This window comes from Rhinolophus sinicus, linkage group LG07 (genome assembly GCF_036562045.2).
Source record: "Rhinolophus sinicus isolate RSC01 linkage group LG07, ASM3656204v1, whole genome shotgun sequence".
Lineage (NCBI taxonomy): Eukaryota > Metazoa > Chordata > Mammalia > Chiroptera > Rhinolophidae > Rhinolophus > Rhinolophus sinicus.
In genome coordinates, this window is record NC_133757.1 from 33,150,359 (window position 1) to 33,173,264 (window position 22,906).

Sequence of the window (22,906 nt, forward strand, 5' to 3'; positions counted from 1 at the left end):
TAAAATGCATCTAAATGGTTGGGTATTGCTTTTTTATATATTCAGCAGTTTCTGCCTTTTAGTTGCAATGTTTGATCTGTTTACAATAATTATGTATATGGTTGGTTTTAGATCTACCATTTTGTTGTTTCCTATTTGTTCCATCGTTTAGACTTTTTCGGGGGGGTGGGCAGGGTCCTGTATCTTCTTTTCTTCCTTCTCCTTGTTTAATTGAATATATTTTAATATTACATTTTAATTTCTCTGTTAAGTTTTCAACCATAGCTCTTTACATTATTGTTTTTGTAGTTTCTCTGCAGATCAATATTCATCCTTAATAAAAAGGCTTTTTTGAATTACTATTTTACTACATTGTGTAAAAATGTAAGACACCTACAATATGGTTTCATTTGCCACTCCTCATCCATTGCTCTGTTGTCTTCATGTATTTTGTATCTATATACGTGTATTTTACCAACTATACAATGTAGCATTATACTTTTAATACAGTATATGTCAAATGTATATAAAAGTATGTGTATAAACACACTTTATACATTGTATCTAATGCTATGAGAAATAATCTTTCATGTTTACCTACACATTTACTATTTCCAATGTTCTTCATTCCTTTCTGTAGATTAAAATATGTATCTGGCATCACTTCTCTTCAGCTTGAAGAACTATCTTTTGCATTTCTTGCAGTGTAGGTCTATTGGCAACAGATTCAGTTTTAATTTATATGAAGTTTCTGTATGTTTACTTTATTTTTGAAAGATATTTTTGTCGTATATAGAATTCTAGGTTAACAGGTTTTTTTCCTTTCAGCTTTTTAAAGATGTTTATTGTCTTGTGGCGTCTGTTTTTGATGAGATGTCTGCCATCAGTCTTATTATTCTCATGTGTGTCTTTTCTTGCTATTTCTAATATTATTTTGTTGTTGTTATCTTTGGTTGTCATGGTTAGTCTCAAGTTTCCTTATGGTTAACTGAGTTTCCTGTTTTGGTGTATGGCTGTTTTTGCTCAGTTATGAAAATTTATGGCTTATGTTTCTTTGTACATATTTTTCTGCTCTCTTTTTTCTAACTCTGCTTTAACATGCAAATTAGACCACTTAATACTGCCTGACAGGTCACTGAGGCTCGTTATAAAACATTGTTTTTCTCTTTGTGCTTCAGTCTGTATTTTTTATATTGACATATATTAATGTTCACCAGTCCCTTTTCACTATTTTGTCTAATCTGCTATTAATCTAATCCAATATAGGTTGTTTTTTTTAAATTTATATTATAGTTTTCAGTTCTAGAATTTCCTTTGGTTCCTTTTGTTTTACAGCTTCTATATTTCTCCTGGAATTTTCTATTTCTTTACCCATTATATCTTTCTCTGTAGATTCTTTAATATATATTGTATTCATATTTTAAAGCCCTCGTCTTCTAATTCCATTTTCTGGGTTATTTGTACGACTATTTCTGTGGATTGATTTATCTTTGATTATGGAGTTACATTTTCCGTTTACCTCGTATCTATGAACTTTCAATTGTATGGACATCGTGGATGCTACATTGTAAAGGACTTGGGATTCTGTTATGTTCCCCTGAGGAGATTGTGTTTTCTTCAAACAAATAGTTAAAATAATGGCTAATCAGCTTGAATATTATGTAGGCTCATTTTTATGCGTTGGTATTTTCATTTTGTCTATGTTTCCCAGGAAACATCCTCTAGTCAGGATAAATTATCTTTATTCCTTAAGCCATGGTGCTTATGTCATTTCAAAGGAAAGTCTGAGGCCTTTACCAGGCCCCTGAAACCTGGCATGTCTTAAACTTTAAACTCCTTGGAGGTGGGCAGCTATTGGAATATGGCAGCTTTCTAAAAACTTTTTAACTATTGTTCTCTCCTCCCTCTCCCTGGCAGGATCCCTGTAGTCTTGTAGTTCTTAGTTTAGCCAACAAGTGTGGAATTTATTTGCAAATCTGGGATTTCACCCTCTATGACTTCCTCATCTGGGGGATTTTTCTTCCTCAATTTTCAGCTACCCTGACAGACCCATTTTCTGACCAATGTGACTGTGGTTTGCTGCTTGCGTTCCATCTGCTGTGGCACAGACTTGGTTGTGCCCTTATGGGATAAGCTGTGTAACTAAATTTCATCCACTGTGGTTCCCTTCTTTTAAGGGTTGTATGTAGATTGTCCACTTGCTGCCTGCTTTTGGTTGTTTTCTAGTGCCCTCCAAGTTGATTTTTATATTTGTTCACAGTTTATAATTGTTACTGCATGGAGGGCAACTCTGTTATCATAAAGCCAGTCTCGTAAAGAATGTGTTTTGTATGGTTTATTTCAGATCTTTGTAAAGAGGTGTCAAATCTTTTCATTTGGAGTTTAAAAATATCTTCGTCATGTATAATTGATGAAACTGTTGTTACTGGCCAATAGAGCAGTATTCAAACATAAGACAGTATTTATGAAATACTTAGTATTTATGAAAAGAAACATAAGGCATTAAAGCACATTCTAAGATGGGAAATTTGGTAATCACTCTAATGTAGGCATAGCCTGATGTTAGATGACCACATGAATTTAAATTTAACATATTAGATTTAGGTGTATGTATTTAAAGACTCCATTGTGAGCCCTGGACATAAGTTTCAAGTAACTACTTCAGCATTCCTAATGTCTGGCTGCCAATTCCTGACCTACATAAATAACCTTTTAAAGGACGAGATCTCACTGTTGAAGTTTCTTATCTGCCCCTAATTCATTTTGGTCACTAAAATTGGCTAGATAAGTTAGTGCAGTTCTCAGAGTCTAAGACTAGAGAGAAATTAGGACAACTTAAAATATGTCACGGTCCAGGAAAAGTAAAACTGTAGTTAGAAACTGAAATTAACACCCTCAGCATTGATACTGGGGTGCTTTTGTCTGCTGATGCTCCGCCTGGTAAAATGTATCGTCATTAGGATATTGGTAGGAATGGTAGGAAGGTCAGAAACATTTTCAGTTGTCAGCAAAGCTATGTTAAGTAATAACAGCACTGCCCTGTTTCACATTTTCCCTATGTATAATGTTTCTCTTCAACAGTTTTGAAGCATTGCCTAATAAGCAGAGATTTTTATTTGAAATAACTTTAAATAACTCCTTATAAAAAATAGCTGGTCATTGTATAAAAAGAAGAACATACTGACAAATAAAAAGGAAGTAAATTAAATTAACCCAAGTTACCTCTAACAGGTCAAACCACCTTGGGGGAGGGGCAGCACATATTTTTTTCAGTTACTTTTGTTTGTTTTAATTTGTAAAAATCGATCATACTATACATATTTTATAATATGCTTTTTCCCCCCTCACTTAGTTTAAGCAGTTCTGTATGTGACTGTTTGTACTTTTATATATGCTGTGTATATTTATTTAAACAAAAAGAAATTGTGCAGATACGTGTTTTAAATCTATCCAGCTAAATATCTCTGAATATGCTGAGGCCTGGGATAGTGAAAATCTTATCATTAACTGAAACCACATTTGTGCTTTTTAACTGATAAGCATCAGAGAAACTTCTCTGTAGTTTCTACTTTAACAAACTCAGGAACGGGTGACCTGCTCTCACTCTGTTTCAGTGTAGGAGCAATTTGCTCCCTGGTACCTGGACCTAGTCTTGTCTAGTCTTATCATACTGTATATGGTACAGGCTGGAAAAGCCCCAAAGTGGCTCTGCAGAATCATGCTTTGCTAATTATCACCAGCTTTTTATTTAGTCACTCAATGCAGGGCACCATTTTGAAATGCCAAAGCCTTCTATTTATTAGATTGGTGCCAAAGTAATTGCAGTTTTTGCAATTATTTTCAATCTTTTAAACCACAATTACTTTTGCACCAACCGAATAATCCAACTCTCATTGCCAGCCTTGTTCCTAGATGTTACCAAAGTTTATAGTCCAGCTGGGATGCAGATGTTCAACTAGGAAGGATGCTTGGTATTCTGAGAGTCATGAAGAAGTTCAGTGTCATATGAATGTACGGCAGGTGTCTTGACCTGATCTAGAATGTTTGAGAAAAAGCTTCTTGGAGGAAAAGATGTTTAAATTGATACCTAAGTGAGAAGTTCGAGCTGAGTAGGAAAATAGGACAGGAAAAGTCAGGGGGAGTTTTCCAGGGAGAGAAACTGTCAGTGATGGAAGCCAGGATTCATTCAGCTGCCCCTGTTTGGGACAATTTTCTTTTGTGGTTACTTTTGGAACATGGGGGTGATTTTTCACCACCATCATCCCTGTAAAATATGTGATAAGACTGGGCTTTTAACAATTCTGTGAGTCATAATCGACAGGATATTTTACAGATTGGTTCTTTGAATGTTAATAACTTTGGATGAACTGAGACTGAACAAATGCATCACTTCAGTTTCTTAATCAAAAGGCCATGCTGAGCCCCCACAGACTAGGTTCTTTTGGCACCTAGTGGTACTTGCTGCCAGCCGAATGGTTATATTGTCCCTAGACTTTTTATGGAGGCTGTAGCATCTTTCTCTTTGCTTCTTTGGTATGTCATTGGTTTCACTTGGAGGCCAGGTGACTATCTAGGCCAGGGGTTAGCAAGCTACAGCTGCCGAGTCAAATCTGGCCTGAGACCTGTTTTTATGAATACAGTTTTATTGGTACATAAATCATGTCCATTTATTTGCATCTGTGGCTGCTTTTGCACTGTAATGACAGAGTTAAGTAGTTGCAAGAGATGCCATATGCCCTGCAAAACCTGCAATACTGAGTGGGCCATTACAGGAAACGTTTGCTAACTACTGGTTTAGGCATAATCCATAACCACGTGCCCCACATAATTTCTCTATTTCGGTTGGTGTTTCTTCTCATATTTTCCACAGCCAGTCTGCAGTTTGTTATCTCTGTTGTCTATTTTTTTCTTTCTTCTCTCCTTTCTTCCCAGGTATCCCAGGCTGTGCTAATAATAATAAGTGGGGCTGACACATCACCTTGTATCACATCACACTGCATCACTGTCAGCCTTTGTTTTCAGCTCCTGTCCACTTAAATTTTGATCACTGGACATTCTCAGAGGCTTTTCCCATTACTTCTCACTTCATGGTGCCTAGAGGAGAAAAAGCAGAAGACCTGTGTTTAAAGTTGAGTCCTGCCACTTAGAACATAGGTTAACTTAGGCGTGTCACTGTCCTCTGAACCTCAGGTTCTTTTTCTGAGAAAAGAGATAGTGCTATAGCTGCCTTATCTATTAATACATCAGGGTTGGTGTAAGGCTCAAGGCATGTAAATACCAGTGTATCTGTCATTTGTTCTTTTCTATAAATCTGATGGTGCTGGATGCCTGATTTCCTTCACTTGTATGCATCCATGAAAAGGTTAATTTTGCTTTCCAATGTATTGTGGAATAAATGTGTTTTGTTTTTTATTTTGAAATTTTTGCTCAGGTAACGCCAAGGAAACTATTCTTATTAAATAGTTTGAATAAGAAAGCACGAAGCTTAAATTATCTGCTTTAAACTATCTCTATAGCAAAAAAAAAAAAAAAAAAAAAAATCAATATTACTGAAAGAAAGCCCTTTTACATATATTTTTAAAACCAGAAGCACTACATTTTGAGAATAAAGATCAAATGACAAGTGTAGAGATTAAAGACATTGCTATTCCTGGATGACAGAGTTGTTGGTAGTATTTTTGTCATTGTACTTGCTATTATAGAGTTATCATGCAGTTAATACAATACAGACTCTGTCAAGGTGATGATAATATATACTATTGAAGTACATTGCCCGTTTTGTGAAAATAACTACAGTTACCAATGCTAAGGAATTTCCCACTACATTAAATTAGGGTACCGCAGTCGAAAAGGTTACCTGTGTGGATGTTATGTATTTGGAAAGGAGATGGTGTTTTTAGGTCCAAGTAGAGGAATAGCCTTGTCTTTTGGACCCACTTACCAGTGAGTACGGGGAGCAGGTTCACCAATGACCCGCTCTGCAGATACCTTGTTGAACTGTGTTATGTTCTTGCATCCCTTTGAGGTTTGATTTTCTTTTTTGTAAAAGAAATATTTACCTTTTCCACAAAGTTCCTGCCACGCATTTCAGTTTTGAAACCTATTTGTGGCAGGGCTTGGGAAGATGGACCGTTGAAGAACACCCTTCTTTCTCACCCAATTTTGGGAGCAATGGATAGACCAATGGGAGTTAGACATACAGAGGTCCATTGGAAGTAAAGCTGATCAGAGTTGCAGCTAAGTGGGCTTTCTGGTGTTTCACGCTCACGTGAGACCAATTTCCCCCTCTTAGTGAAGAAGGGAGCAACCTGGGATGCCCCTCAGCTGTGGGCAGGCTGGCTCTGGAAAGGGAGGAAATCAGGAGTCTGGGGAACAATGACCAGGCTCTTCTCCCAAACTCACCATTGCAAAGCTCCTTCCTCCTCAGCCGGGGGAGGGTTGGGAGAAGACGGGGCTGTTAGGCGAACGCAGAGTCCTCCAAATGACAAGAGGAGGCCGGGGGAGGGGAGGTTTCCCACCAAGGCTTTGTGACTGGATGCATTGCATGACTGACTGTGCCTGTTTTCTCAGGAACTCTACCTCAGTCTCCTCTTCTGCAAAATTAAGGCAATAATAGTGATGTGCCTCCTGTGCTGGTGTCAAGATTAAATGAATGTAAGGACATGTAAACCATTTAGAAAAGAGCCCAGCGTGTAGTAAGCAGTTTGTCTGTTTTTACTTTTAGTAATATTAGTATTGCTAGCATGATTAGTATTATGCAACAATACTATGTCAGATCACTCAGACGCATTTAAAACACAGAGAGGGTAAGTGATGTCTTAGAGGTTTAAGTTCATGTTGAGGAGAGGAAACTATTGGCTACATGGGGGAAAATAAGCCCTGGTGTCTTTTTGTTTTGTTTTAAACATATATTTATTCTTGGTACTGAGAAAAAGATTAGGAAGGAGAATGGTGGGTGAACGATCACTTTCTTTTTAAAAACTTGCTTTTAGGCTGCTGAGAAAATTCCGTAACAGGAATTCTGGAGGGATATGACCTGGGGGTGTTTAACCTCTTCCTGTGATTAACTCCCACTGCTGTCATCAGTGTGCTGTCATTACACAAAAAAACAAGTTGTTGTTTATTTTAAGTATGGAAGTTTCTAGGAGATAAGAGAACTCCAGTCTGCATTCTTAACAGCCTACCAAAACACATACTGGAAATCTCCATCTCTGCAGTATTTGCTTCTTTAGATGTGGTTTCTTCTGCTGAAAATATTAATAAGCGTTATTTGTTTATGTCCAGACAGGCTTCTTTTTGCAGCACCTACCACAATGCTTTGGCATAGTGGGTGACCCCAAAATATCTGTGGAATGAATCAGTGAATTTAGGAATAGGGATGTGGAAAGCAATGAAATACATATACTTTCACAAGTGTTTGTTCTAGGCCTCTTTTGATTTTCTTCCCTATTTAACATCCATGTTTTTTTTTTTTTTTTTGAAAAAGCTGTTCATTCATAAGAAAAGGCAGCCTATGTTACGGACATCTCAGTTTCCTTAGAAAATACTGTGCATTGCTTTTATTTAATATGAATGTTTATTCAGTGTTATTTTTTCCTATTGCCATAGAGCTTAGTTTTTTTTTTTTGTTTGTTTTTTTTTTTAAAGAGCTTAGTTTTTACAAGTAGGAGCTTTATAGTGTCACGGAAAGTTAGTTCCATTTTTTTTTCCTTACAGAATATTTAATACCAGTGATTTCATTCTTTCTGGTGTTGAAGCTGAAGTTGGTCGAGTTGAGTATAAAAAAGCCTGAGAAACAGGAGGCCCAGGTTGTGTTGCTGAGTGAGACTGAACAGGTGACACTTAACGTCTTTGGGTCTATGTGTCGTCACCTGTCAACTGAGAGGCCAGGACTAGATGATTACATAATGACGATTTTCCAGCTTTCAAATGATGTGATTGTAGGATTTCTGCTTGTAGCAAGATGGCCTATTGAGGTAAGAGGTCTCTGGCTCAGTAGTTAGTTTTTCTTAGCTGTATAGTCTGCTTGGGAATTGTTACTAGGATTAATTTGTAGAAGCCGGGTGGTACTTGCTGAGATTTAAGAATATATGTGTTTGGTTTTTAAAGAGCTCATGTTAGCAAAATTCAGATGGAACTTTGGATGTTTTATTTTAATTCCGTTCTTAAAACCACTAACATAGAAAGTCTCCAACTTATCTCTCCAAACATAGGTTCTATAAAGTGGTTAAGTCTGATACATCACATTTAAAATACTTATGTTAAAATTACTTTATAATGGGTAGGGTCATAGTATAGCTCATATGATTGTCAAAATGCTCTTGCTATTTTAAACATGTTGGTTTTGGGCATGTGAAATAGCTTTTGCAAGCCAGCCAGAGAAACTGATCACCATTTATAAGATTGTTATTTCCTTGGTAAGTATGTTCCTTTATGTCCTCCAAATGTAAATAATGGGGTGAGAGGACCTGTCTGGTAAGAGAGGAGACTGAGGGCCTGCATCAGAGATACGTGAATAGGAGGACGCATGACAATGTAAGGGCAGGACCACTCTCCCAGGTCCGGGCCTTGGGCCTTCCTCTTCCTTACCCTCCTCTTGCAGGACATGGGGTTGCATCAGGGACTTGTACCTCACTTCCCTTCTGTATTAGTTATCTATACCGCATTTCCCCGAAAATAAGACCTAGCTGGACCATCAGCTCTAATGTGTCTTTTGGAGCAAAAATTAATGTAAGACCCGGTATTATATTATATTATATTAACTGGGTCTCATATTATAGTAAAATAAGACCAGGTCTTATGTAAATTTTTGCTCCAAAAGATGCATTAGAGCTGATGGTCTGGCTAGGTCTTATTTTCGGGGAAACACAGTAGCTACATAACAACATCACCACAAACTTAGTGGCTTAATCAATGCACAAACTATCTCACAGTTTCAGTGGTCAGGGATCTATCTGGTCATGATTTGGCTAGGTACTTTATAAGGCTGCAGTAGAGGGTCAGCTAGGCTGATGTCTTATCTGAGGCTTGACTGGGGATGGAGTTGCTTCTAGGCTCATTGTGATTGGTTGTTGGCAATTTCTTGTGGGTTGTCGGGCTGAGGGCCTCACTTCTTGTTAGCTGTAAGTTGGAGGCTGCCCTCATGTGGCTCTCGCTATAGGCAGCTCACCACGTGGCAGCTGGCTTCTTCAAAGCCAGCTAGGGACGGAATCTTATAACAGCATGGGCATTGCAATGTTACATGATATAACCACATGAATTCCATCATTTTTACCTTATTCTATTGGTTACAAGCAAATCCCAGGTCCCACCTCCACTCAAGGGGAGGGGATTACACAGACATGGATAATAAGATACAGGGATCTTTGGGGCCATTTTAGTGTCTGAAACATTTAAGGCTGGCCAGGAATATGGCTTCTCTTTGTCCTTACTCTCCTCTCTATGCATTCTCCTACTTAACTAGGTGCATGTTTCCCATCCCTTCTGTCTTCTTCCCTCTTTCTGACCTGCAGATAATTCAATAACCCTAAGTGACTTTTCCTCCTGTTTTTGGCTATAAAGATGCAAGGAAAAGGTCACAGGAAACTGCTTTGGTAATCAACTCTCATGCTACAGGGGCCCTCCCTCAACAGCTGATATTTTGGGTGTGTAACACTTGTTTCTAAGTCAATGTGTGGCTTATGTAAAGGACCTACGTGGGGCCTTCTCAGCTTTTGTATCGCCTGGTCACTTTAAGTAAACGCTGAACTCCCCAAACTAGTTCATTTTCACAGTGCCATCCTTTGAGCATATCTTGTTATGACTGTGTTTTTAGATTCTCATTTAGAGACAGGAGCAGTTTGGGTCCTTTTACGCTTTGGCCCCATTAACTGCTCTTCGTAGTAGTCGTCTGGGTTGTTTCATGCCTGTCTCTGTCCGGTCCTGGTCTTCATCGCTCTTCAGGTACTGCTCTTCCTCTTTGCTGAGGAGACAGTGTCGTTCAGAGGTGAACAAGCGCTGAAGCCAGACTGCCTGGGTTTGAATCCCGGCTCTGCCATTTATTAGTTGAGTAATCTCAAGCAGGAGATGCAATTCTGTTTCTCTATGGCTGGTAATAACATTTTTGAGTTTTCCACCAGCCAACAAACTGCTGCCACTCTCACTTTGTTCCCAAGATTTATGCACAGATATGGGAATAATGTGTGCTTTATTACAAAATGAAACTTTACTCCAAGCCATTTTCTGGTCTCCTGGTGAAATGGGCTGGAACATATCTGAGCTTATGAAAATACTTCTTTTTGTTGATGTCACTGTCACTCTGGTACTGGCTTTGTGTCCTGATGGTGACGATAGTGTACTTCTTCCAGTAGCAACAACATTTGATGAATACTTACTGTTTGCCATGATTATGAAACTGTTTGCAGGCATTATGTCTTTTAACCTGCATAGCAACATTAAATTGTAGTAGTGCTGTTACTCCCATCCTAGAGATAAAGAAACGGAGGCGTAGAGAAATTAAACAACATTCTCAAGGTCTTCAGGAAAGGTTGGGGGATGCAGTTCTGTGTAACCACAAAGCTTGTCCATTTAATGACCACAGGACACTGTCTCCCATAAAGAAACCCCAAACTCCTTTTAAATGAACTAACTCCTCGGGAGAAAAGAGGCTAAGAACCCCAAACAGTCATGTCTTATGGGTACAAGAGCTTTTATCCACTTCTGCAGCCTTGGTGCAAATGTCATCCTCTGGCCTCTTAGCTCTCAAATGCTCTTGGTTTTGATGCCCACCAGTCTCCCTCCACCTCGGGGGAGTAGGCTTGGCCTCAGCCTAGAGCAAAGAGCATTCCTTCAGAAAGGAGTTTATTCTTTCTGGCCAGGTCTCCGTGTGACTGTGGTAGAATCCCAACATTGTATAGAAAGCATGATTAAGAAGTACTGAGCTTTTAACAATCCCAGCCAGGTTTATACATTCAGGTTATTCTCTTTAAATGCATCAGCAGAATTAATTGCTCACATTCTGGTGATACTGCCGTCGCACTGCATTCTTTTAAATGAACTTTATCTCAACCACCTTATAACCCATTTCTTACCCCCAGTACTTAGTACAGTGTCTTCTGCCAAATGGTTAGTTCGTTCAAGTCAGTTGAAGTCACTTGTAATTCTTTCGAATAACCATAGTGGTGGCAAATTACCATCCTTGAGGATGAATTTGATTCCTTGAACCTATTTAAATATTTTCCACTATAGCAAATGAAGTGGTTTTTATTCAGAAATCAGGAGTCACCAAACTACAGTTTTAGTCAGAGGCAGATTTTCTTGTGGGCATTGCACTCTGCGTTTGAAGGTAAAAGGAGAGTACTCAGCTTGTTCTGAGCAGTCAGCAACATTGGGGTGAGTCCCCAAGAGGATGACATAGGAGTCAGGGAACGCTTTTCTTAGACAGAGAGTTCTGTTTAAACGTTGGTGTTGCCGCACTTGTGTGTCTTTTTTTCCTTGAAAACATAGCTGACAAATCCATATTATAGATGAGGCTGTAATGCGAGGTCAGCCTAGAGTGCACACCAGAAGAATTAGCACTGGTGGGAAAGATCCATTCCTTCTTTCAAGAATTGATCATCAAAGAAAGAAACTCAGTACTGATATGAAGCATGCAAATGAATGCATAGCTAGAGCTTCCTGTTTGCACATTAGTAAAGGTCAGCAACTAAGATGGGGTTTTTTACTTAACACTCCATTCAGCACAACGTAGAAAAGTTTTATGTTGCTGTCAAAAGTATGATTTGAACCCCTCTCCAAAATGTTCACGTAGAAAAGAGTGTGAATTTAATGGACTATATAACCATAGTTGCAATTGTTACTATGAATTTAATAGGCTATCATACTTGGACAAGTAAACACAATCATTGCAATTATATTTTGATGGCTAGTCTATGGTGGGCACTATAATTCGTTATCTCTAATCTGTGTAATTATTCTCCAGGTATATATTATTGTCCTTATTTTAGAGACTTGGAAACAGGCTGAGAGGGATTAAATCACCCGACAAAGACTGCACTGCCGTTAAATAGCAGAGGTGGAGTTTAAGCCTATTTATTGTAAACCTGTAACAAACCTGCATTTCCCGTCACTTTTAAAGGCTTCCATGCCAAGTAACCAGGCATATAAAGCTATAGCTTGCCAGTGGGCATGTTGCCCTCAGTGTTGGGTATAATCTACAAGTCTGACTCTTAGGTCCTTCCTGCTATTTATTGATGTCGACAAATTCTTTGTTACTGGGTTTATGTGGTGCTTGTTTTATTCTCTCTCTTCTTTATGGCACACACGCACGTATACTCACACACACACACACCCTAATGGTTTAGATAACTTGAGGTTCTGTCTGTTCTATAACTGAGGTGACACTGTCTCTCATGGTACCTCAGTGTATGGAGCCACTTTACAATTATTATTCAACTCTCTGAATGACTTAACACGAAGGCTTCAAGTGAGGAAAGAGAACAGGTTCCTATTTTAAGTGTTGTCTACTTGGAGCCATATGTTCTTCATATAAAGTGAGCAGTAGTTGCATTCTGCTTGGTAAGTATGGGGTGTTTTCATGCAGTGTTCTTCTGTGAAGGGAAAGAAAGTAGAACCTCCGATCCTTAGGTTGTAGACCGTATAATGTTAATGAAATTTAAAGACAAAAGTAAAATACCATTCTGAATGACATCCTTTTGGAAAAAGGCAGGCACTTTGCTGGGCATATTCCATTATTCCATGAATTGTATGAACCTCCCGTGTTTGAATTGGACATACAGAGAAAGTAGCAAGTCTGACCATTGGGCATTAGGTGCCCCTGGTGCTGGGATAATGTCCTTTTTGGATCAAAGCATGCTTGACTTTGGCAGATTATACCTTTCATTTTATTTAATCCTTACAACCACACAGTATAGTAAAGGGCATTTGATGCTCTTTCAGAAATGAAGAAATTGAGGCTGGGAAAAGGTTAATTGATTTCCCTAAGGTCACATGGCCACTATGTGGCAGGTCTTTGAATCAAGGTTTTATCTGTGCATTGCTCTTTGGTGGTTTAGGTTGCCTAATTAATTATTCACCTTTCTTATCTATTAGTTTAAAACAATTTCAGAAATAGAGCAAGGGTTGAAATGGGAATCATACATAGATCTAGCTCAATTACTGATAAAGCAGATTAGAGAACTCACAAGTATCAGTTACTTCCTTCTCTGAAACTAAAACATACATTGGGCCCTAGCACCCATGACTTAGTCATCCAGTAACAACTGGAGAGAAGCTGGGACAGAGAAAGCTGGCTGGCCCTCCTAGAAGCAGGCAAACTGGTCCTGTTTACTGCATGGAAGGGAGTCAGCGGGTTCCAGGTGTTAGCACTGGAGGGAGGCCCTCAAGGCCAGGCTCAGTGCAGTTGCTAAGTGCTAAGCCAGTGCTTTTTCTAGTCTTCCCAGGCAAATTAGTCACTCACTTTTGTGGAGAAGGAAGGAAGGGGTTGGGGAGGAGAGACAGTGGTTATTCTAATACTCTTCCCTTCCAGGAAACGGACTAAAAATCTTTTCCCGAAAACATAACGGCAGGTATTTTAAGCATTCTCAACCATAAACCCCAACAGTAGAAATACTGCTTTCCAAACATTTTTTTTTTCTCTTGGGGTGATCTTCTGTGTTGTTATTCTTTCCTTCCTTTTTTTATTTTGGAGGGAAAGGAAGAGACGACTGTATTTTTCTGTGTTTTGGGTATAAAGAAAGAAAAAGACTAATGTAGACACCAAGAAATGGTCTTTTTGAGGCATGTAACTGATCAGATTCTTTCCTCATGACAGGTGATGCGAACGTACTGGGAAAATGGGAGAAGCCAGTAACCTATAGGAAGCCAAGATGACAAGAATTTTTGTAAATAATCAGTAAGTAAAATTCTGTTAGCCCTTTGGAATTCTTTTGACTATCAGGTGAACTTCCTTTCTTTTTTTTTTCCCTCCCTTCTTCCGCCTCCCCCCCAACTCTGGTTCAAGCCACTGTTTCTCAGTCTAGTTGTGTAGGACACAGCTCCCTGACCCATGCTGGTATTATGAGCCTTGCGCTCCCCCTGGCTGAGGCAGTCAGTTGCCAATCGTAGGTCATCCTCTCACAGCATCTCACGGCAGCTCTCGCCAGCTGCCGGCCGCTCACACTGGCTACCGGCCATTCACGCTGGCCACTAGCCGCTCATGGCAGCACACAGCAGCCGGCGGCAGCTCAGAGCCATTGTTCACAATCTTAGCTGTAGAGGACACAGCTCACTGGCCCATATGGGAATCAAACCAGTGATCTCGGTTTTAGGAGCACAGCGCTCCCACCACCTGAGCACTGGGCCGGCCCTGAATTTTCTATAAGAAGCCTTGATGAAAGAATAGCACAATCCAATAACTTAAAAGTCTAAAGGAGAAAATATTTAAAAAGTAAATATCATAAATATTTCAAAAAATTTATCTTAACATTTGAGAAATTATTCTTTCTTGGTAGGGTGTGTTATTTTCAGTTGGGTACATCAGTTTGGTGGATAGAGCATAAGTATTTAAAGGACTAAAAGAGGATTCCTTTTATATTAAACTTGGAATAGTCCTTCTCAAATATGGATATTCCTGGTCCCATTGGTTCCGTGGGCCCCATTCTTACCTACATTTTGTGGGTACATTTTGGAAGTAGATATGAATAAACTTGGTGAATATGAATAAAACTGAGCTCTTTTTCTATACATTTTCCATATCCCTTTTTGTATGTGTCATTTTTATACATTAGAGGCCATTAATATTTGCTAATTATCAGTTATATGTGGTTGATTTTGGTTTCATTATGATAATGATAATGTTAGTAGGTGGGTAGCCTAGTGGAAAGATCATAAATTTTTGAGTCAGACATTCGTAGACCTGACTCTTGCTCTTGTGTTTTTAGTAGTTAGCCTCTGAACCTCAGCTGACTCATCTGTGTATTGGATTTGATACTTTTATGGAATGAAAGACTGTGTGGATAGCACTTTGCGCTGTGACTGGTATATTACACGGCCAAAAAAGAAGTGGTTACTTTATTATGACTCAGAAGATTAGCCAGCTCAACTTCCTTAGCTACTATCAGGCAATGGTGGGTTAAGAGCTGGTCCTGTGGGAAGGAGAGGGTTGTAGTGTTTGCCAATTCCTGTGGTGTAAATACTTCCACCATGGCTGATTTCAGACTACCACCAAGTCACCACAAGCCGACTTGGGAAGTAATGTGCAGGAGGACACCATTATATAGTTTACTTCCAACCAGATTAAATAGTTGCAAATAATATCAAGAGCATAGATAATAGTAAATAGGAAGTGATGAATTTTGAGTATTTTTTATCTTTGTTTTTATATAATTTATTTTAATTGTATGTTTATATAATTTAACATTTAATCATGGCTCTGTTTAACAGCTGGCTTGCCAAAAATCCAGAGACTATGACAATTGACTCTAGTTGGGCTGGTAAAATCTGGCTCCAGCACACCACCGATTGTAGGTTTCCTATTGTAAAGACATTTCTAAGCCACAATTCAATTATCTGTCTCAGCCCTGGTGGTAAGACTTTGGTTGAGTTGATAAAAGCAAGGTTTGGTTTTGAATACTTGCTTGTTGATCCAGGTTGTCATGCTTATATGGCTTCTGGAATTGAAGATAAGTGCTAAGATCGATTTAGAATGTAAACTTATTTTCTTAAGAGTGTGACTGGAGTTCTCAAGTTGTTAACTCAGTTTATAACTGGCCCCTGGAACCCCTCACCTCTTCTGGCTGTTGAATGACAATGCTTGGAGATGAGTCAGACTGTTTACTCCCTTTTGAATTTCCTTCTCTGTACACTCTCTCATGTCTTCATTTCCTCAGGTAGTGACATTGCAAGGTCTAGCAGCCAGGGTTCCTGTTGATGAACTATGGCATGTAGCTTTGCTTTTGATTCAGAAATTAAGTTTTAATAAAAGTGAATTGTCTCCAGGGAGAGAGAAACAAAACCAAACCAAACCTGGGCAGTTAAAGTTTATACAGGCTTGATTAAAATCTTAGGGAATTAAATGGAGGGAAGAATGGAAACTGGACCAGATATCTCAATGTTTCTTCTAGAAGCAGTTTCTTCAGTTTTCTGACTTGCCCTTTAGAAGGGAACAATTGAAGCCTGAAATTGCTAAGTAACAGCTAAGATTGTGGTAGCTGTTTTTATTTTAAATCTCACCCACCTAATTTCAAAACACATTCTTTATTAAACCTTAAAAAATTGCATTAGGTATTTCAAAACATTCATTTGTGTCAATTCCCTGAATCAGACTTACGTAATCTTAAAACATTTATTTTCCTTATTTCATCCTAACACAATAGGTATTTATAGTGCCTACTGAGTCAGGGATGGACTTGGATTATTGCAAAAGTAATTCTTGTCCATTTCAAGCGGAAGCTTGTAGATGGAAATCTGAGAGACTTGCCTCTGGATTAGGAAATAATGACTTCTGTCTTAAGTTGAATAAGGGTATCTTTGGTAACTTTGAAAACAAACATGGGGGTAATAATTTACAGAGAAATTTTACCACAGGTAAATATTCTGATTTATAATTTCTCTCTCTACAATGGACCTTCTGCTATATCTGAACATTCCCGTATAGATGAATGTTTGATTAGAGAGTTGCTCGGTATGTAGCTTTCAAATGTGTAAATTTTACAGCCTTGCATTATGTTCATATCAACACACTCAGTAGTTTGCTGGCTACTTGGGTATCATGGGTTGTGACAGTGAATTCCAATACAAATAAGACAGGCTTATTACATTTTGGGAGTTAAGAATCAAGGCCGAACATATAAAGCTAGAATTTCAAAACAAATGTGGTTGATGTTATAAGAGATATGTTAAACACTCAGAAAACAGACAGGAGAGAAAAATTACCTGCATGGCAAGAGTGGGCTAGATCAAAGATTGTTTCTGGAGCAGATGATATTTGAATTGAGTACTTGATGAATAATGCCTTTTAATTAAAATACCTTTTTAAAAAAATATTAAAAAATAAAAATGCTAATTGGAAAGAACTTTTAAAATGGGAAAATTATTAAGAGTGGAAAACTCATCAATATTACCAATATGCAGAGATACCATTAATAATATTATCATTAATAATATTAATGATAATATTAATACCATTATTAATATTGGATTTTGTGTGTGTGTGTGTGTTCCATACTCTTTGTATGCCTAGGTTAGATACACACCTTTTTCTCCCTGGAATGGATCATTATGAATACTGTTTTCAAAGCTGATTCAATTGACAGTATATTGAGACCATGCCACATCAATAAATATACATCTGTATCATTTTTGTTATTCCATGTATGTATGGTTCATAATGTATTTAACCATTTCCCTATTAATGGGCAGTTTGGTTGTTCTAAACTTTTCATGCTTGTAACGCACACAATGATGAACATCTTTGTGCATGAATTGTGGTGCACTTACCAAATTATTTGTGCAGGATCTTTGAACAGTTGGGGCAGTGCTTAGGGAACGGTCTAGGTAGAAGAAAGAGTTTGAGCAAAAAGGCAGAGGTGGGGAAGGAATACCCCATTCTAGGGAAAGGCTAGAATTGTAGTTTAGTAGATTGCAAAGGGAGAAGGAGAATAGTGCTGATTAGGGCTCGAGGTAGAACATAGAAAATCTTTGATGCTAAGCCCTTTATTTATTCTCAGCCATATTGGAATCTATATCATACTTCAAATGAAGATTCTGAGTATCTTCAGTTTTCCTTAATTTCCCTTATTTTGGGGAGAAATAAAAACTATTAATAGTTCTGCTTTCCAAAAATTTTTGAGAGTCTTAAGAAGTCAGCCGGTGAACAGGTAATAGAAGCTGAAAAAAGTATCTGTGTTTATAGAAAAAAAACCTGTAAGAGTAGAGGAGCTTATGGTTTTGAAAGCTGAAGGAAATATCATTAGTAACTATATTTTCTACACTTAAATGAATTATTTATGATTAAAATTTAAAGATAATTTGAGAAAGATAGGGGTTAGAGGGCAAATATCACAATTTAACAATAATACGACCTTACTTCATTTACTGAATGCTTTATGTGCTTGTGTGTACACCGTTTGACTCAAGCTCTCACAAACCTTCTTAGGAAGAGTCTTTTGCCAGTGAAATGGAGGCCTCCAAGGCTGACGCCAGGGAGAAAACACCACACTTGGTGTTCTAGTTCAGGTGCTGCTGGGGCTTTGGGGAATTCCTGGGACTACAATAGGAAGGTTGTGAGGACACAAGAAGACAACATCTGAAAGATATGAAAACAGCATACAGTACCACACTAGAAACAGAGGGACTGCTTTTATTATAAAACTCCATCTTTTATCATTACTGAAGGGAAGAAAGCATTTCTTTAGCCGTTTTCCATTTCCATTGTGGTAGATTATATTATTGTCAAAATATTTGTTGTTCCTTCCTACAAACCCTCCGCCCCTATGGGAGGATTATGCTTTCCCACCCCTTTGAGGGTTGACCCCCTCCCCCCATGGCTGGCTTGGCCGTAGGACTTAGTTTGGCCAATGAAATGTGAACAACAATGACCAATGCCATTTCCGAGGAGAAGCTTTAACAGACATGGCCTGGTCCTGCCGTCTCGCTTTTCCCTTTGCCATGAGACCAGCATGTCCCAGTTAGGGGTGCTCCTTCTGCCTTGGTCCCAGAGTGAAGAGAGGACCTGGAGACCAGCCACAGCTCACCTACAAGGAACTAAACAGAAGCCAGAAATAAACCTTTCTCCAAGGGTGCTGTCTTCCAAAATGTTGGTGCTATTCGTTCCTGCAGCAGCATTTAGCCTGAACTGAAATATTACAATTGCTGTCCTGCAGTCTTTCTCTTGCACTGAAGGGGCAAAACTTTGTCGGAGGTTATCACTTCAATTAAGGCATTTGCATATGGTATTTAGAATTGATCTTTTTTTTTTTTTTTTTTAATTCAGATATTTGTAGAACATGTCCCATGTCAAGGCCTGGATGTCTGGAGATTTAAAATAATCTAAGCTCTAGACCCAGCCTTCAGGAATCTTAGAGTACAATGTGACTGGATGCTGTGTATTCTCATAGCTATAAAACAAGGCAGATAGTTGGGTGCGAAAGGAGAATGTCAGTTTGATAATCGGTAAGCTGTGTTCATGGAGGTGTCCTTACTTTGTTATTGCCATCTTTAAGATGTTGTTCAAGTGTCATTGCTTTCCATTAGTTAATCGTCTCCTATCCCTTCCTCCTTAGGATGTATTTACTGTACCATTTAATTTGTAACACCTGTTAGATTTCCTTATTCTCAATTTGTATTTTTAGTGAATCAATTTATAATGACTCATTCACTAGTTTAGTATATGTGTCCTTTCTTTTGATATATATTGTAAACTCTAACTTCACAGGTGACTTAACCTTAAAAATTTCCGCCATAATATAAATTGCTTAACACACTATTACAAAAAAATTAAACTCTTAGTAAATTATTAACTGGTTTTTTTTTTCCCCCCGCCTCAAGTTATTGGTTCTTTTTCCCATGATATATGGAGTTCACTGTTGTTAGAATGCTCCTTTTTCTTTTTCTTTTTCTTGTGTCTGATGTATTCCAGGCTCTGCATGTGAGAACCAGTTTGCCTTGGCTTAGTAATACCTTACCTCGATTTGGAATAATTTGGAGTTGACCTGCCATATATCAGGTCATGTGTCTAATAATCTGAGAGACGTTAAGGAGATCTAACTTAATTTTATGCTCCTAGTGACTAGTTCTAACTATGGACCGTGAGTGAAACCAAAAGTTTCTAGAGGTCTATCTGACCAGTAGTTTCTGGGTTAAGACAATATATGATTTAGCTGTTCCTGTCCTTTATAACTGAATCCAGCTATTTTCTATCGTGTTACTTCTGACCACCTCTTCACTTTGATTTCAAAGGCACAGGGTTAATTTATTATTAAAGTCCCATCTTGGACCAAAGATTTTCAGACTTTTTTGTTCGACATGCACAGAAAGAAATGGTTGTGAGCCTCAGTCAGACAGGAAGGAGCACCCAGGGAGCTGCCATGGTTTACCGGTTGCAGTTTTAATTTTCTTTTCAAACACCTTAGACAGGTGTTTTAATAGTTAGTGCCCTTTTTTTTTCCAACAGGGCAAAAGAGATTTTTTTTTTTTTTATGAAGATACTATTTATAGACCCTGGATGTTCCAATGATTTTCATGTAATTACAAGTATCAGTAAAGTGTGAGGCTTGCGCCGAGAAATCTTTTCTTTTGTTCTACCACAGAGAAGTACCTTCGCTTAGGATACAGAAAGTGAGTGTGTGGCTGTTGACAATGACAGCCCCCAGTCCCTTCTCTGCAGAGAAATCTAGATATTTACACAGAATCTGAAACAGCAGCTCTCGTTGTCCTCAGTGCCTCTGTGGCTGCTGTGAGGATCAGGCATAATAGTCCCCGCTTTCGAGTGAAACACACTGTACGTGGCTTTGGAAGCTGACTTGGACTCATCTCGACAATTGACTTTGGGCATCAAAACCTTCTAGACTCCCAGTTGCCTTATGGGTTCAGTGCAGTTGTGTACAGATTGGATGTCAAATAATGTGTGTACAATGGAAGCAACTGTCATTACTAGATACTCAGTAAATGAATTAAATTGAGCATCTTTTTCTTGTTCTTGGTAGAATTTCAAATACATTTTCCTATAGGAACAATGTTACGAATGGGGTATGAGTATAGTATTAGAAATATTAACATTATACTTCAGATAACTCATGAGTTAAAGAATGGCCAGAGAAGCCAGTCTGTACATGTTGTCTCTCGTGATGCCACATAAGAGTTCATTAACTTTTAGACTCTAAAAGTGAACTTTTAGGATGTCATTTACTACCAGATTGAGGACTGCTTAGATCAGATTTTCACATTAGACACAAAATGGAATTTCTTGATAGGTGGTGGTGTTTGGGGGGCAGACAAATGAGCCCTCCTTCCTACTTCTGGGAGGTAAACTCGCCTTCTGGAGAACTTACTGTTCTTCCTACCAATCCAACTAGGTAGTTGTAGTGTAGACCCAACAAACATGGGACCTTGGCCTTTGGGGCGGGTGCCTGTCCCCAAGCTGGACCAGTGTGAGTTTTTCTAGAGAATTTTTAAAATTACAACTGTGGAATACTCCATGTTAGTGACAGAGCTGGGAGTTAAGTGGAAGAAGGCCGATTTCCGGAAGGGAGAACAAAGCCAAACTGGAGAGGCAAAGACGCCATCTCATCCTTGTGCAGTTCCCTTTGAGCTGCTCCTAAAGCCCAGCTGTGGCTTTCTTGTTGCTAGGTTATTTAGAGTCAATACATCCCACCTTGCTTTTTTCACCTGTGCTGCTTCAACTGCCATTTCTGTTACCTGCAAGTTCACTAGTGCTGACTAATTCATTTAGTTGTTTATACATGGAGTGTTAAAGAAGTGAGTCTTTGTCATAGGCAATTATAATAAATGTGATTAAATATAATTGCATAGTAGGATAGCCAATGGATGGCATGGTTTTTGAGAACAATGGTGGCATTTATTCCCATCTCGTAAAAGCAGAAATGTATTAGCACTAATGAAAGGATACTGGTGACTCTGTGTGTGTGTGTGTGTGTGTGTGTGTGTGTGTGTGTGTGTAATGCCTCTTTTGACAGCCTTGCTCTAATGCAAATGTCATATAACTTTTGATTTTAAACCATATACACAATGGGTACTTAGGATGGTTCGGGTAGTTACGAGTTGCCTTGAAGAATTACCCTTTGCTACCATTTATGGTTAGGAGCGCTTGTCAGTAAACAGGTGTTTCAATTTAAGGAGGAATTGGTACTTTGGCAAGATTATCAAATATGTATGTTTGTTTTCCTTGCTTGATAGGGAAGATAGAATGACTGAATGCCTCTCTTCTCTTCAGTGGATTAGTGTTTGGGGAATTGAGATTTTATGGGACAACACTCTTGTAAACTCTGCTTCCCTTTAGGAAGTATCAGATTTACTTTCTCAGCAATAGCGTTCTATATTATTGGAATATGTTGTAAAGAGCAAAGAAATGCATCTGCCGTTTGAGTTCTGCTTGCCAACTGGTTTGAACAGCTATACTATTTGTTTATTCTTGATGTGTCAGCAGTCAAAAGGAAAGTTTTCCTTTCTCCTTTGTGGCTGTTATATAACTTAAGTATCATTATATCAACGATGACTATTTATTCAGAATCTACTAGGTCCTGGCAGGTACAAGGCCTCTAAAACACAATCTGCCTTAGAAGGACTTCGGTCATCTGGAGAGAAAGAAAAGTCAGGGATCTCAAAACGAAAGAAGATGCTAAGGTTCTATATGTCAGTTTTGAGATGGAGATACAAAGAATAAGGTCCATAGACATTTGGAGGAGAGGAGAATTCCCTGAGGCTTGAGCCAGTGAGAAGGGATCCAAGAAAAGCAAGGGATTCAGTGGGTCTGGAAGATGATGACTCATCAGAAGAGTGAGGGAAGGTCATCAGACAGAGGGCATAGTGTGGGCCCAGATGTGAATGTGGTAATGTGTCCACTGCTTTAGGGGAACAAGTGGGCCAGGTGGGTTATTTGGCAGAGGGTTTTTTAGGTGGAAGATGGGGTTTGGAGAGGTGGAGGCCAGCTGTTGAATGACTGAGCGTCATGACATTGAGTGCGTGGGCTAATAATCACTTTTTTTCAGACTGTGGAATGAGTCTTTGTACTTTGCATTTTAACTATAGGCAACAAAGACATCCTAGAAACAGTTACCCTTTTTCTATTGTGAGAATGTTCTAACAATGTTGGTAATTGTGCTCTCATTTCCAAAGCATAAGGATTATTGTAAACACCTTGTCACGCGGGGCGGCCTGCGGGGTCTCAGCTCCCGCTCCCCACATAAGAATGCAGGACATGGTGTGGCCCAAA

The 22,906-nt window shown here is 38.7% G+C and overlaps 1 protein-coding gene across 19 annotated transcripts in view; it reads left to right on the forward strand.

Moving 5' to 3' along the window:
• SGMS1 (sphingomyelin synthase 1) overlaps positions 1 to 22,906 on the forward strand; it is a 254,474-nt gene that overhangs the window by 142,405 nt on the left and 89,163 nt on the right. For 17 of the 19 annotated variants that reach the window (XM_074339427.1, XM_019738682.2, XM_019738745.2 and 14 more), the window contains one exon: positions 13,790 to 13,870. The exons of the other annotated variants lie outside the window; for them this stretch is intronic. The gene's annotated coding sequence lies outside the window, so the exon portion shown is untranslated. Of the gene's footprint in view, positions 1 to 13,789; positions 13,871 to 22,906 lie in introns of those variants that run through there. 19 annotated transcript variants of the gene reach the window in all.